The sequence below is a fragment of the Lolium rigidum genome, chromosome 3 (genome assembly GCF_022539505.1).
Source record: "Lolium rigidum isolate FL_2022 chromosome 3, APGP_CSIRO_Lrig_0.1, whole genome shotgun sequence".
Lineage (NCBI taxonomy): Eukaryota > Viridiplantae > Streptophyta > Magnoliopsida > Poales > Poaceae > Lolium > Lolium rigidum.
The window spans coordinates 61,765,620-61,779,398 of NC_061510.1; the positions used below are offsets into that span (position 1 = coordinate 61,765,620).

General features: G+C 41.1%; 1 pseudogene; it reads left to right on the forward strand.

Annotated features, from left to right (window-relative positions):
• Positions 1 to 12,540: 12,540 nt before the first annotated feature.
• LOC124694912 lies at positions 12,541 to 13,118 on the forward strand (annotated as a pseudogene).
• Positions 13,119 to 13,779: the final 661 nt, after the last annotated feature.

Consider the following 13,779-nt stretch of genomic DNA (forward strand, 5'->3'; position numbering starts at 1 on the left):
AAGCGCATCCGTTGATGTACGAGAGGTGGAAACACTTTTGACTACTCCGTCCCACTCCGGATCTTATGGTTAACACGGGTATTACGGCACAAGAATCACTGGTGACATTTGTTGTTTAATACTAGATGGATATTAACCCTTGCAATGGAACCTCCACCATATCAACACAATCCATGGTTCCATTGCCCACCACATAGTCATATTCATAGTTATGAAAGTAGTGGTTTTGGTTTTTATGCAATAGTGATAACCATAATACTTTGCAAGTAATTTGATAGAAATACTCAAATGACATGAGCAAGTGATGAACTTGCCTTTCTTGACTGCAAGATTATGCAGGCAAGGTCTTCGATACGCAATAACTCCAAATTCTGAAATATCATCATCGCTCGGTAAGGACGATGTTTAAAAGATTGGCAAGGATGCAACAATGCATAAGTATGAGATGCAATCGCTCTAAGCGTGACCTAACCCCGATGATTTAGGATCAGTGAGTTGTAATGATTGGTTCAGGGTGTGTTGCACTTTTAGAGTGATTCACATACAAGGTTCTTATTTAGGTGTGATTACTTGGTATTATAAACAGGTAGATAATAAAGCATAATAATCAATTGAGCACACAAAGAATGATAATTGGCATAATGTTAACAAGTAAAGAACAAGTTGTCAGTTTTAGTACTATATGGCATGGTTAATGGTTGATTATTATATACTTTAAAAGAATAACTTTTGAAGAACATGTTCTTTGATAAAGAACAAGTATGATAATTAGGTTGGTGGGGTTCTATGGTTGTCTATGGTTTCATCTAGTTTCTGGAGTAAGTGGTAGATGGATCCAAACAAGATTGGATTCATCGACACCTAGGGCCTGTAATGTTGACTTAAGCCTAAGCATCTTAAGCAACTGGTTATACATAGGTGCTATCAAAGTTTGTTATATCTTATTGGTGATATATAGCTAGGGTTTATAAATCCTATTAGGCAGGGTTGTTGGCTACTTCATATCTTCTTCAAAATAATAACTTTTGAAGAACATGCTTCTTAATTATAAGAAGTGTAACAATTAGGGTTGAGGTGGTCTAGTCTTTATTATGGAATCCACTTAAATAGTGTATAGTTGACTCCTGGATACTATGGTTCAGAAGTGTCTAGTATTAATAGGGTTTAGTGGAATATGGTTAGGTAATGCACAATATTTGGCATAGTTGTTGTTAGGGTTCATCACAATGGTGTGATGCTAGTCAAGGTTAATTAAGGATGAAATCCTAGGTAATAGGATCTAGGGTTTACACCTGGCTGACCCTACTTGATTGTCTAGGTCTGATGAAGATGAACACATGGGGTACCCATATATTAGTGATAGGTCTTCTACATTTTATGTGGCTATGACAAGTATCTAGGTTCTAAATGGTTCTATGATTTAAAAGAAAATAGGATGATCACATGGTATAACCTAGGGTTTAGGTTAGTGGAAAATTAGGGTTCAAATGGATTAGTGGAGCTAGGGTTCCTAATGAATTAGGGTTTTATAATTCCACATAAAATTATGAGGTTGTGTTCTTTATTCAATATGGAACTAGGTTTTCCTAATTGTGATGCAATTCTTTATGTAACCATTTGATTATGGAGTTGAAGTTGTTAAAAAGCTTTGAATTGAAAATAATATTGGACTATGGCATTTTATTATTTTTAAAGAATCAATAATTAAGATAATTGTTAATTAGGGTTTAAATCCCTCTAATAAGGATTTAATAACAAATAAAGAAAATTTAGTTTTCAGGTTTTCTTTATTTGTTTACTGGTTTTTATTTATTTCAGAACTTTTCTTAATTATTGAATTTTAATTGAATTTTGAATTAAAATAAAAGACTTAATTAATAGGTATTTAAGTAATTAGATTTTGTTTAAAATAAAAATTTCATATTATATTTTTATTGGATAGGATTTTCTTTTATAAGAATTTTGATATCTTATTTACATTTTTCTAAGTTCATATGAATTTCCTACAAATTTGCAAAGTTTCAGATATTAATGGAATTTGAATTTGAAATGAAATGGTTAAACACACCCGGGCTAGTCTACACATAGACACCGACCGGTGGGCCTTAGCCATGTCAGCTGCCACGTGGTGCCGATGTGGCAACCATGTGCTCGCCGGCGGCCGGTGGTGGACGTCACCGGCGATACGGGGGTTCCGCGGGGCCGTATGGATGTGCGTCGGAAAGAGGACAACGAGGCGAACACGATGGTGGTGGCGCCGCTCCAAATAGGTCACCGGAGCATGCACGGCGGCGAGGGGCGGCGGCAGTGCTCACGGGCTAACGACGCGGCGGTGCTACGGCATGCAATCGAACGAGCCAAGTACTCCTCGAGGTTCGGTGAGCTCACCGGGAGCACGATGAGCTTGGTGGCGAGGCGAGAGGAGGTCGCAGTCGCCGGGATTGCTCGATGCCGGCGTCGGAGAAGACGACCTGGCGCGGTCGATGGGAGGCGCGTCAGCTCGATTCCTCGCGTACGGTGACCATGTCGAGGACGGCGGTCCCAACGGTGGGCACGGCGAGGCTCGGGGCTTCCCCAATCGATGGCGATAGTCGGGGTCCGAGCGTGTTAGGGTTTCGGTTTGGGAAGGAATTGGGCGAAGAGAGGGAATTGGAGGTTCTCTACGCCTTTACGGAGTGCTCCGGCGTGTGCTGGCGGTCAGCAACAGCGGCGGCGACCGCGGGACGTGGCGTTGGCGTCGCGGTGGCGAGCTCCCGCGCGTCCAGTGACGAAGACGAAGACGACGACGTCTCCTCGTCTTTATCCACGCGAAACGGTAGCTGGGCCGCGATGGGCTGTGCTGGGCTGGGGCTGCTGGGCCGTTTGGTGGGCTACACGGCCAGGTAAGGTCCAGGTAAGTCTTTTTCCTCTCCTTTTCTTTTTCTGTTTTTATTTCTTGTTTTCAATTCTGGTTTTAATTCAAATTTGAATTCTTTTCTGTTTTGCAGGTTTTTAACAATTTGGTTTTCATGAGCTCTAATACAAGGATCATTGTATTACTGTGATGTTTTTGAATAAACATGAATATATGTGAGCCTTGTTGCAATTTTTAATTAGACAAGAATTTAGGTATTCATTTTAATTTTCTTTCTCATTTGTAATATAACTCCCTGTTGGATAATTAGAGTTGATGATTCTTATTCCAAATGTTTAGGAAGTTATTTATTAGGACTTGGCTTCATATTGGAGGAATTGGTCAATTGCACATGATTTTATGTGAGCTCAATTGTATTAGGGTTTTATAGTTTCTATCATAACCCCCTTATTAAGGTTAATACTATCATTATATTTGAAAGTATCTAAGTAGTTATTGTTTCCATCATGGTTTATCTTGTTACAAAGATAATGGGTTGATCACTACACATATGGTTTAATTATAGGACTTAGCATTAGGTGGCTCTTATGTTTTAATTGAAGCATAGGATTTAATTAATGAACCATTAGAGTTCAAATGCTATTTACCTAATGACACATGGGTTGGATCTCAAATATGGTTTAGGTTTCTTAGTTATAATCACTTAAGTGATACACAAACTAGAGTTGAGATATAATTCTAGGTTGTAGATATGAGATGATACCATATTGCACTGACTAGGTTTACTCTCCCCAATGCATGATAAAAATGGTTACTTGCTTAATATTTCATGTGCTTCTTTAGTTACTAAGGATCTGAGAATTGGTTTTATCTTCTACCAATATACTTCTTTTATTATCCTTAATTTATCATTTAGAGTAACTAAAATGTTTATGGTTCTTTTTATAGTTAACTTTGGTTATAAGGATGAATGGTTTCTCACACTACCTTAAATATAGGGTTTATCTTATGGCTTATTCTTCTATTTCCCCAAAGCATGGTCATGGCATCATCATGAGCAACTTATTCTTAATGTTTATCTTCTACTCCCAATTCTTATTTTGGAATGGATTATTCTAGGGTTCTACTCAAGGAATGATGATGTGATTATCTAAATATATTGTTTGCCTAAGAATTCTACCTTGCTATCTTCAGTAGCTTGTTCTTCAGGAATTCTGGTAAACCTGCATCTTGTGGCATGCCTCCACCTCCTAGCTGCTTCATCTTGATCCTAACTATTTTATGGAGTGGCTCAATGTGTTGGTCTTCTTGCATCAAGGTGCAAGATGATGAAATGGATGAAGTGTGAGGCTCCTTTTATAGGCTTGGGCATGCTCTAGTAACATGACACATGGGTGGATGACTCTTGCTTTCATTTGATGAGTAAGGTGCTTGGTTGTCATGCTCTCATCCATAGCAATCCTTTAAGCATGAGGTGGCATAGCTTAGGATTCAAGCTATGTAGATATTTTCATCCTATGTGGCATTGAGATTATCCTCTCATGTGATTTATTTTTGGATAGCCAAGTGGCTATTGTTACTAAATATCTTGTGAATGATTTTAAGCTTGTGGTTGAGTCACTATATCATATGTGATTGTATTTATATTATTATTGGGATCAAAATGTCAAAGATAAGGATTATACCCCAATTTTGAATGGTGATGCTTGATTTCACCGAGGCATGATCATATGAGTTTCAAAATACTCATAGTTTATTTTATTCAAATAGTTTGAACTATAATTCGTAATGTAAACGAATTTAGTTTTGTGATATTCCACATATTTAATAAGTTATGATTGAAATTAGAAGGTGTGGCTTTTATGCACTTAGGTCCTTGTGTTTTGCTATATTTGGTATTTAGTTTTAAAGTGAATTCAATTGTACCTCAAGGTAGTTGCTTAATTTTTAAGTGTTAATAATTTAGAGTGTGCTTCTTATCTCTTTAATGATTATATACCTCTCCCATCTCTAGGGTTTAATGATCAACTTTTGTTGGTGTTAAGTTCAAGAATTTAGTTCAAGAATTACCATGAGGTTCATGGTAAGAACATGGGTTAGTTTAAGACATGGAAAAGATAAGTGAAGAATGGGTTCTCCATTATTGTTACTTGATTTCCAATTGAATAGATGTTCTTATGTTATGGCAAGGAATACCATGTTATGATCTTTTATAAGATCAAGCAATTGATCATTGGGTAAAGTGTTGTTGTGTTGATTTTAGTTCCATTTGATCTAACCCTTTAGATCAAATCATCTCTACCCAAAACAAGGTTTTTAACAAAGTCACATTGAGGTTTATAGCGCTTGACTTGATGAGCTACTTCAATTCCACCAAGGTCAAGGGAAACTTCAGTTACTATGGTTGTTTTACTTTAAAGCGCAAAAATTCCCCAGATTTTCTATGCATGAATGCAATGCACACATCTGTTTCCTCTATTTTTGTAACCCCATTACCTGGGATATTACACTAATTGTAGACAAAATTCTTAAAAGAGCAGCTGGGTGGAGGGGTAATTGTTGCCCATTCAACTAAGTTGGATTTGGTTAAAATATGCTTGGCAAGTAATCTCATCTATCTTCTTTGTTTCCAAAAAAGGAATTTGGGGGGCTAGGGGTTCAAACAAAATACCCGTCTCATAGAAAAAACGGAAGCAAAAATTAACTTAAAAATCCATAATAAAACTTAAAGTTACATCAATACCCTCCAAATTTGTTGTCTCTATTCTCATCATCCACATATCAGCAAGAGACATAATAAATTAAAGTTTCTTCTTTAGGTTTTCCTTTATTCTCTGGTATCCGGTGGGGATGCATCATCATCATGGTTGGCACCCAGAGGTTTTGACAGTGCCACGAAAAGCTGAGGTGAACTCACATGTCCTGATGTATATAGTTCCAAGAACGCTGAAATTTGGTCCAGCATAACGCCATGCTGCAGCAGATAGATGGTAAACACCTGAAAATAAATAGAGCGCGTGCACACACACACAAGAATAGGCAGAAGAGCAGAGGAAAACATTAATCATTGTTCAGACTTGTTAGACAGCAAGATCAAGAGACGGGAATAACCTAGGAGAGTTGGAGATAGATTTGGGGAGCGAATGTAGCTTTTCACTGGGAAACAAAGAAGTTGATCAAGAATATGGAGAGAAGATTGCCATTCACCGTGGCATATATATAAGGCAGTGAAGATGAACGGTCCTAGTGGAAGGGCAAGAGATTAGCCATTCACTCATCGCCTCACGTACATGTCTGTGACGCTTCCAGAACTTGAGTTGCTAAAGCCATTTACTCAACCATACAAAAAACAATACTGTGGGGTATGACGTGGAGGGGCTCCTGAGGTGGGAGGGTTGCACGTAGAGAAATGAGTTAGTGGTGATCATCAGATTTCAATCAGACGGATATGAATAAATGGAGTGACGTGGATGCACCAGGTTTGAGCTTGCAAACATTAAATGATTTTTAGTGGAGATGAACTTTATAGATATTATAGATTTGTGTGTCGTTTTACAAAAACTATTGGTCCTACATAATTACAACAATGTGTATTGTTTATTATATATGTTTTACATTAGATGGTCGATGTTCGTTGATGGTTGTAGTTGTTTATTTAAACCTTTTGTAAGATGTTGGTCCCACACAATATTATAGAGTATTGATGAGAGAGCGCAAACTCAATGTACACATGTATGAATAGTTGTGATTGTTTATTGAAGTTGTTGATCCCATCTATATTATATAACAAGATGATTCCCCGCATTTTGCTACGGAATGTTTGGTGAAATAATTTTGAAGGAATTGTATCAACGTTTTTGTGGTTTGCATCATCTATATACATCCAAGTATCCACAAGAGAATTTATGTTTTAAGAAAAAAATAGGTAAATCAAGGTATGAACTATCGAATGATTCCCTCAACTTACCACATAAACACCTAAATTGTTACCGAATCTTGATCCATAATGCTTGATAATCTTTTTTGCATCTTTCACAAAAAATATCTGCACCGACTAATTAAAATGAATTAACATGAAGAAGCCCACACGGCACCGCCACTACACAGTACACACACAACCAAGGCACCCAAGAAGCTCGCGAACGGAGGCTCATGAAGGAAAATTTCGCACGTGTCAGCTGCACGTGAACTCTGAGCCTCACAATAATTCGTAGAGGGTAACAAAATTGCACACAGAGAATACCCAGCAGAAATCAAAACATTGAAAATGCATATGTGTGAGCTCAGCGTTAATCCAAAATAAAACTCGAAATTATGGGAAAAAAGATGTGTGTTACATTTTAATATAGTAGTTATATAAAAGAGCACTGAAAACCATCTTAGTATGGAGATGAAATAAACTAAGATAGCGGGGTAGTCTGTAGTGTATTAACGGAAAAAATATCGATTTCAACAAATACTTACCCACCCGTTGTGAAATTATTATATATGTAGTTCAACACAGTGCTATCCAAAGTATCAACTGTCGAAAAGCTGAGGTGAACTCACATGTCCTGATGTATATAGTTCCAAGAACGCTGAAATTTGGTCCAGCATAACGCCATGCTGCAGCAGATAGATGGTAAACACCTGAAAATAAATAGAGCGCGTGCGCACACACAGAAGAATAGGCAGAAGAGCAGAGGAAAACATTAATCATTGTTCAGACTTGTTAGACAGCAAGATCAAGAGACGGGAATAACCTAGGAGAGTTGGAGATAGATTCGGGGAGCGAATGTAGCTTTTCACTGGGAAATAAAGAAGTTGATCAAGAATATGGAGAGAAGACTGCCATTCACCGTGGCATATATATAAGGCAGTGAAGATGAACGGTCCTAGTGGAAGGGCAAGAGATTAGCCATTCACTCATCGCCTCACGTACATGTCTGTGACACTTCCAGAACTTGAGTTGCTAAAATCATTTACTCAACCATACAAAACACAATACTGTGGGGTATGACGTGGAGGGGCTCCTGAGGTGGGAATGTTGCACGTAGAGAAATGAGTTAGTGGTGATCATCATATTTCAATCAGACAGATATGAATAAATGGAGTGACGTGGATGCACCAGGTTTGAGCTTGCAAACATTAAATGATTTTTAGTGGAGATGAACTTTATAGATATTATAGATTTGTGTGTCGTTTTACAAAAACTATTGGTCCTACGTATAATTACAACAATGTGTATTGTTTATTATATATGTTTTACATTAGATGGTCGATGTTCGTTGATGGTTGTAGTCGTTTATTTAAACCTTTTGTAGGATGTTGGTCCCACACAATATTATAGAGTATTGATGAGAGAGCGCAAACTCAATGTACACATGTATGAATAGTTGTGATTGTTTATTGAAGTTGTTGATCCCATCTATATTATATAACAAGATGATTCCCCGCATTTTGCTACGGAATGTTTGGTGAAATAATTTTGAAGGAATTGTATCAACGTTTTTGTGGTTTGCATCGTCTATATACATCCAAGTATCCACAAGGGAATTTATGTTTTAAGAAAAAATAGGTAAATTAAGGTATGAACTATCGAATGATTACCTCAACTTACCACATAAACACCTAAATTGTTACCGAATCTTGATCCATAATGCTTGATAATCTTTTTTGCATCTTTCACAAAAAATATCTGCACCGACTAATTAAAATGAATTAACATGAAGAAGCCCACACGGCACCGCCACTACACAGTACACACACAACCAAGGCACCCAAGAAGCTCGCGAACGGAGGCTCAGGAAGGAAAATTTCGCACGTGTCAGCTGCACGTGAACTCTGAGCCTCACAATAATTCGTAGAGGGTAACAAAATTGCACACGGAGAATACCCAGCAGAAATCAAAACATTAAAAACTCATATGTGTGAGCTCAGCGTTAATCCAAAATAAAACTCAAAATTATGGAAAAAAAGATGTGTGTTACATTTTAATATAGTAGTTATATAAAAGAGCACCGAAAACCATCTTAGTATGGAGATGAAATAAACTAAGATAGCAGGGTACACTGTAGTGTATTAACGGAAAAAATATCGATTTCAACAAATACTTACCCACCCGTTGTGAAATTATTATATATGTAGTTCAACACAGTGCTATCCAAAGTATCAACTGTCGAAAAGCTGAGGTGAACTCACATGTCCTGATGTATATAGTTCCAAGAACGCTGAAATTTGGTCCAGCATAACGCCATGCTGCAGCTAATAGATGGTAAACACCTGAAAATAAATAGAGCGCGTGCACACACACACAAGAATAGGCAGAAGAGCAGAGGAAAACATTAATCATTGTTCAGACTTGTTAGACAACAAGATCAAGAGACGGGAATAACCTAGGAGAGTTGGAGATATATTCGGGGAGCGAATGTAGCTTTTCACTGGGAAACAAAGAAGTTGATCAAGAATATGGAGAGAAGACTGCCATTCACCGTGGCATATATATAAGGCAGTGAAGATGAACGGTCCTAGTGGAAGGGCAAGAGATTAGCCATTCACTCATCGCCTCACGTACATGTCTGTGACGCTTCTAGAACTTGAGTTGCTAAAGTCATTTACTCAACCATACAAAAAACAATACTGTGGGGTATGACGTGGAGGGGCTCCTGAGGTGGGAGGGTTGCACGTAGAGAAATGAGTTAGTGGTGATCATCAGATTTCAATCAGACGGATATGAATAAATGGAGTGACGTGGATGCACTAGGTTTGAGCTTGCAAACATTAAATGATTTTTAGTGGAGATGAACTTTATAGATATTATAGATACTAATTGAAAAGTGAACTCACCACAAACTCCAAACTTTATAAATACTAGAAAATATAGAGCTTTAGGTCTCGCCGGTTCAATGCAATGATAGAAAAATAAGGTTATACGTAGAAGTCTAAAGAAGGACCAACACTGCGCAAGGTATCATGTATGTTTTGATTTTTCTATCTATTACTAGTGTATGTTTAAGTGCTATATATGATGATTGACTGGTCATTGGTCCAGTGTATGTTTAAGTCCCATCAGGCATCAGCTAAGTAACATTTAGAAATAGAAGGCAAGCTCCCTTCTACTAAAAAGGATTTGACTAGAAGGTTGATCGCACATTAACATTTAGAAATATCTTTTTAACGGTTAGATACATTTCTATTCTATGATAGCTAAGTCCAAGGCTAACACAACAAGATATATAATTCCTATTTACCGGGAACAGGCGGGCAAGGGCCCCCACTACTTTTTCATTCACGGGGGGCTAGCCTGATGACTTCAGAAGGGTGTTTCCAATTCAATTCACCACTAATGGAGCGAGAGGAATTTGAATAATTTGAAAGAGAAGGCGTCAACATTGAGCTTCGCCTTCTCTTAAGGCGATGCTATCCACACCGATGATCGTGTTCTCCTTGAACTTCTCGGAGGTGCCACAACGTCTGGTTATATACTTGTCTCAAGATCTTTCAAAACCTCTTCACGAAAAAGACAGTGGCCATCGAACTTTGGTACGCCTCTTGGTGGATTGCTTTCCGTTTGCATATCGCCCAAAGTGTACCCAACATCTTTGTCAGATCATCTTCCTTCGTCGTCTCAAGATCGAGAATATCATTGTCACGCTGCCGGTTCTGTCTCTATCAAAGCCCAAACACAACATGCCATATCACAATGTCTTAGAACATACTCCCCCCCCCCCCCCTTCAATTTAGTCTATATTTTAGACTAAAATTGTGTTCCATATTAATCTACATTTTAGCTTTTAGTCAACACAAATACATCAAACAAAGCGGCCTTGCTCTCTTTATTGGATGACTTTTAAATATAGTTTGGATTGGCTGAAGTAGTAGTAATAAATCCACTATAATTATATCTAATTTTTTCTAGGCCTCAGGCAAAGCCCACTTCAGTCGACAGCTGGCCCGGCACGGCCCATGGATTCGATCCGCTAGTTTTTCTCCGTCGCGCGTCTCCATCCAAAATCGCGGCACGCGCGCACGTCGGAGGCCAGATCGAAGGATGCGCAATCCCGTGACGGAGGAATCATTCCTCGTGTTCTAAATATTGCGAGCAGCCGCCACCTTTATCGCAACTGAGCGTAAGAAACACATACTGTACTACTTTCTCATACCGAGTAGCGTAGCTAGCCTGGATCGAAGCATCAAGCATTGCTACACGCAGCAAGGGGGGGCGATAAGATATGTTGATATCACCTGTCAAGTGTCAACTTTGAGCTTTGGCTCCCCGTTCCTGCATGTATGAATCAAAGCATCCGGCCGGCCCCATGGAAAAGCCAAGTCTTGAGACCGAAGGCAATGCAACGACCCCATGGCATCAAAGCATAGTCTCGACAGCGAGATGTAGACGAGGAAGAAACCATTTGCTGCAGATGTTAGGGCATCTCCAGCAGGTTGACCCAAATCGACGATCCAAACGGTATGTTTTTGTATGTTTGGGCCGGCCCATGAACAGTTTGGGGTGTCTGTCCATTTTGGTTGGGTGGTGCGTCCAGCGGCCTCGACCCAAAGTGTCCTTCCTCGTCCATTGTTAACGATGACGCGCTGCCTCTAGTGGCGATGGGACGCTAATGGCCGTCGCCGGCTTCGCGCGCTCCGTAGATGATTCCCGCGCTTCCGGTTGGTTCCCACCCACGGCGGCTCCGGTTTCCCGCCCGCACTCGTTTCCTGTCCCGCCGCGGCCCGAAAATCTTCGTCGCCTCGCAGGATCGCAGGGGCTGCCGTGTGAATACTACTTTCCTGTCCAAGAGTTTTCGACATTGGTGCGGAATTCCAGAGGTGGCAACATAGGTGTGCCATCGAGACATGTGTGGAATGGAGAAGATGAACAGTTCCCCATGGACAGGATTGTATTTTCTACCAGGGTTTTTCTTATGACATTGATGTTTGATTAATATAGAACTTCGGGTCATCTGCAAAAGGAAAAAAATACTGAAAAGATATTACCGTTGCGGGCAGGTGGCAGTAGCCCAACGAATGGCCTGCTACGGCGTGGACCGATGGACGTACGTGATTAGGTACACTGTTCAGATTTTTGTCCACGCAGCTGCGTGCGTGTGCAGCAGTTGCAAATGTGTTCACGGGAACGTGTAAAATTCTTCAGGTGACTGCGACATCGATCGTTCAGCCTACGACCAAATGTGTTCGTTGAAACGGACGTGCGTTCGGTACGGTAGAGAACACGTACGCGGTGATCATCTCGAGTTCTCGACATCTCTCATCTTGCATAATGTCAACACGGAGCCCAGATACTTAGTTAGCTCCGGGGGTTTACTCGGTTAAGACGAAGCTAAGTCAGCCATTTCCTTCTAGAAGTGTGATTCAGTGAGGATCACTTGTTCAAGGGTTCTTCCTGATATATGTGAAGTAGCTAGGGTCGAACACGTATGGCGGCGGTGAATATTATCTGTATTTGTGATGTTACCAAGAGCTCGAGATTGCAGATTTCGTCAAGCTCTGCAGTCACAATCTATGAAGCTTCCGACCGGCCGTAGATACCTCAAATTGCCACGTCTCGGTATTACAAATACCTAGCCTCTCTGTACCATTCACGCCTCAAGCAGACATTGCATTTGCATCTCCAGCTGCCTAGCTCGGAGCCGAGTCGAAGCAACGCGATCGACACGAGCAAGTTACGTGCGTGCGGTCTAGCTAGCACCATGGCGCAGCCAGGCCACACGGTGGCGCTCCTCCTCGTAGCAACCACCGCGCTGCTGCTCGCGTCCGGCACGACGGCGCAAGACTGCGCGAATGCGACGTTCCCGGCGGGCCGGTCGTTCGAGCGGTGCAACACGCTCCCCGTGCTCGGGGCGAGCTTGTACTGGACCTACCACGCGCGGCGAACGGCACGGCTGAGCTCGCTTTCCGTGCGCCGTCAACCAGCGGCGGTTGGGTGGCCTGGGGCATCAACCCCACCGGCGCCGGCATGCCCGGCAGCAACGTCTTCGTCGCCTTGCAGGACGGCAGCGGCGCCGTGTCCGTGCTTACCACCGTCCTGGAGAGCACGTCCCCTAGCCTGACCAACGGCACCCTCAAGTTCGATGTGCCGGTGCCGGCCACCGCCGAGTACGCGGGCGGCGCGTACACGATCTACACCACGGTGGCGCTGCCGGGGAACTCCACGACGCAGAACATGGTGTGGCAGGCCGGCCCGCTCAGCGGCGGGTCCATACTGCCGCACCCGACGTCGGGGCCGAATTTGCAGAGCGTCAAGACGCAGGACTTCCTGTCCGGCTAGAGCGCGCCCGCCCAGGCCGAGGTCTCTCCACGCGACGCTGCACCGTCATGGCGTCATCGCCGTCATGGTCATTAATTTATATTGGACGATATGTCTCTCGTTTCCTGGTAATAGTTTTATCGAATAAAAAAAGTGTGCACCGTACACGTTAGCATCGTACATATACAGTCACAATTGTTTTTTGAGGATTGCATGTTGGTGCATACTACAAAATTCATACATTTTACAATTACATAATTTTAGTTGTTTACATACGTGATTCTCCTATGAAATTTGGATTTCAAATCCCATAGTGATTTCAATAATAGCACTATTGTTTTGAGAATCTCAAGCATAGTACTTTCTACGTCCACGTTAGTTGTCCCAACTTTCTTTTCAAAATGAGCGAGCCTATACACTGAAATGTGTCTATATACCGAGGTTTTTTTTTCTCGGGCAAACATTTTTACCTGAGGGCATCGGTATTTAGGGTTTTCGTGAAATCTCAAAAATCCCGGTAATTTACTGTTCGATTATTTTTATTTATGAATTCTTTTTTTAGAAACACAGTACAAACGCAGACGCTCACATACACGTGCATACACTTACCCCTATGAACGCACAGGCGCCTCGCTGTCGACGGGAACGTCGCCTCCCACTTAATGAATATTCCGCCTTTATG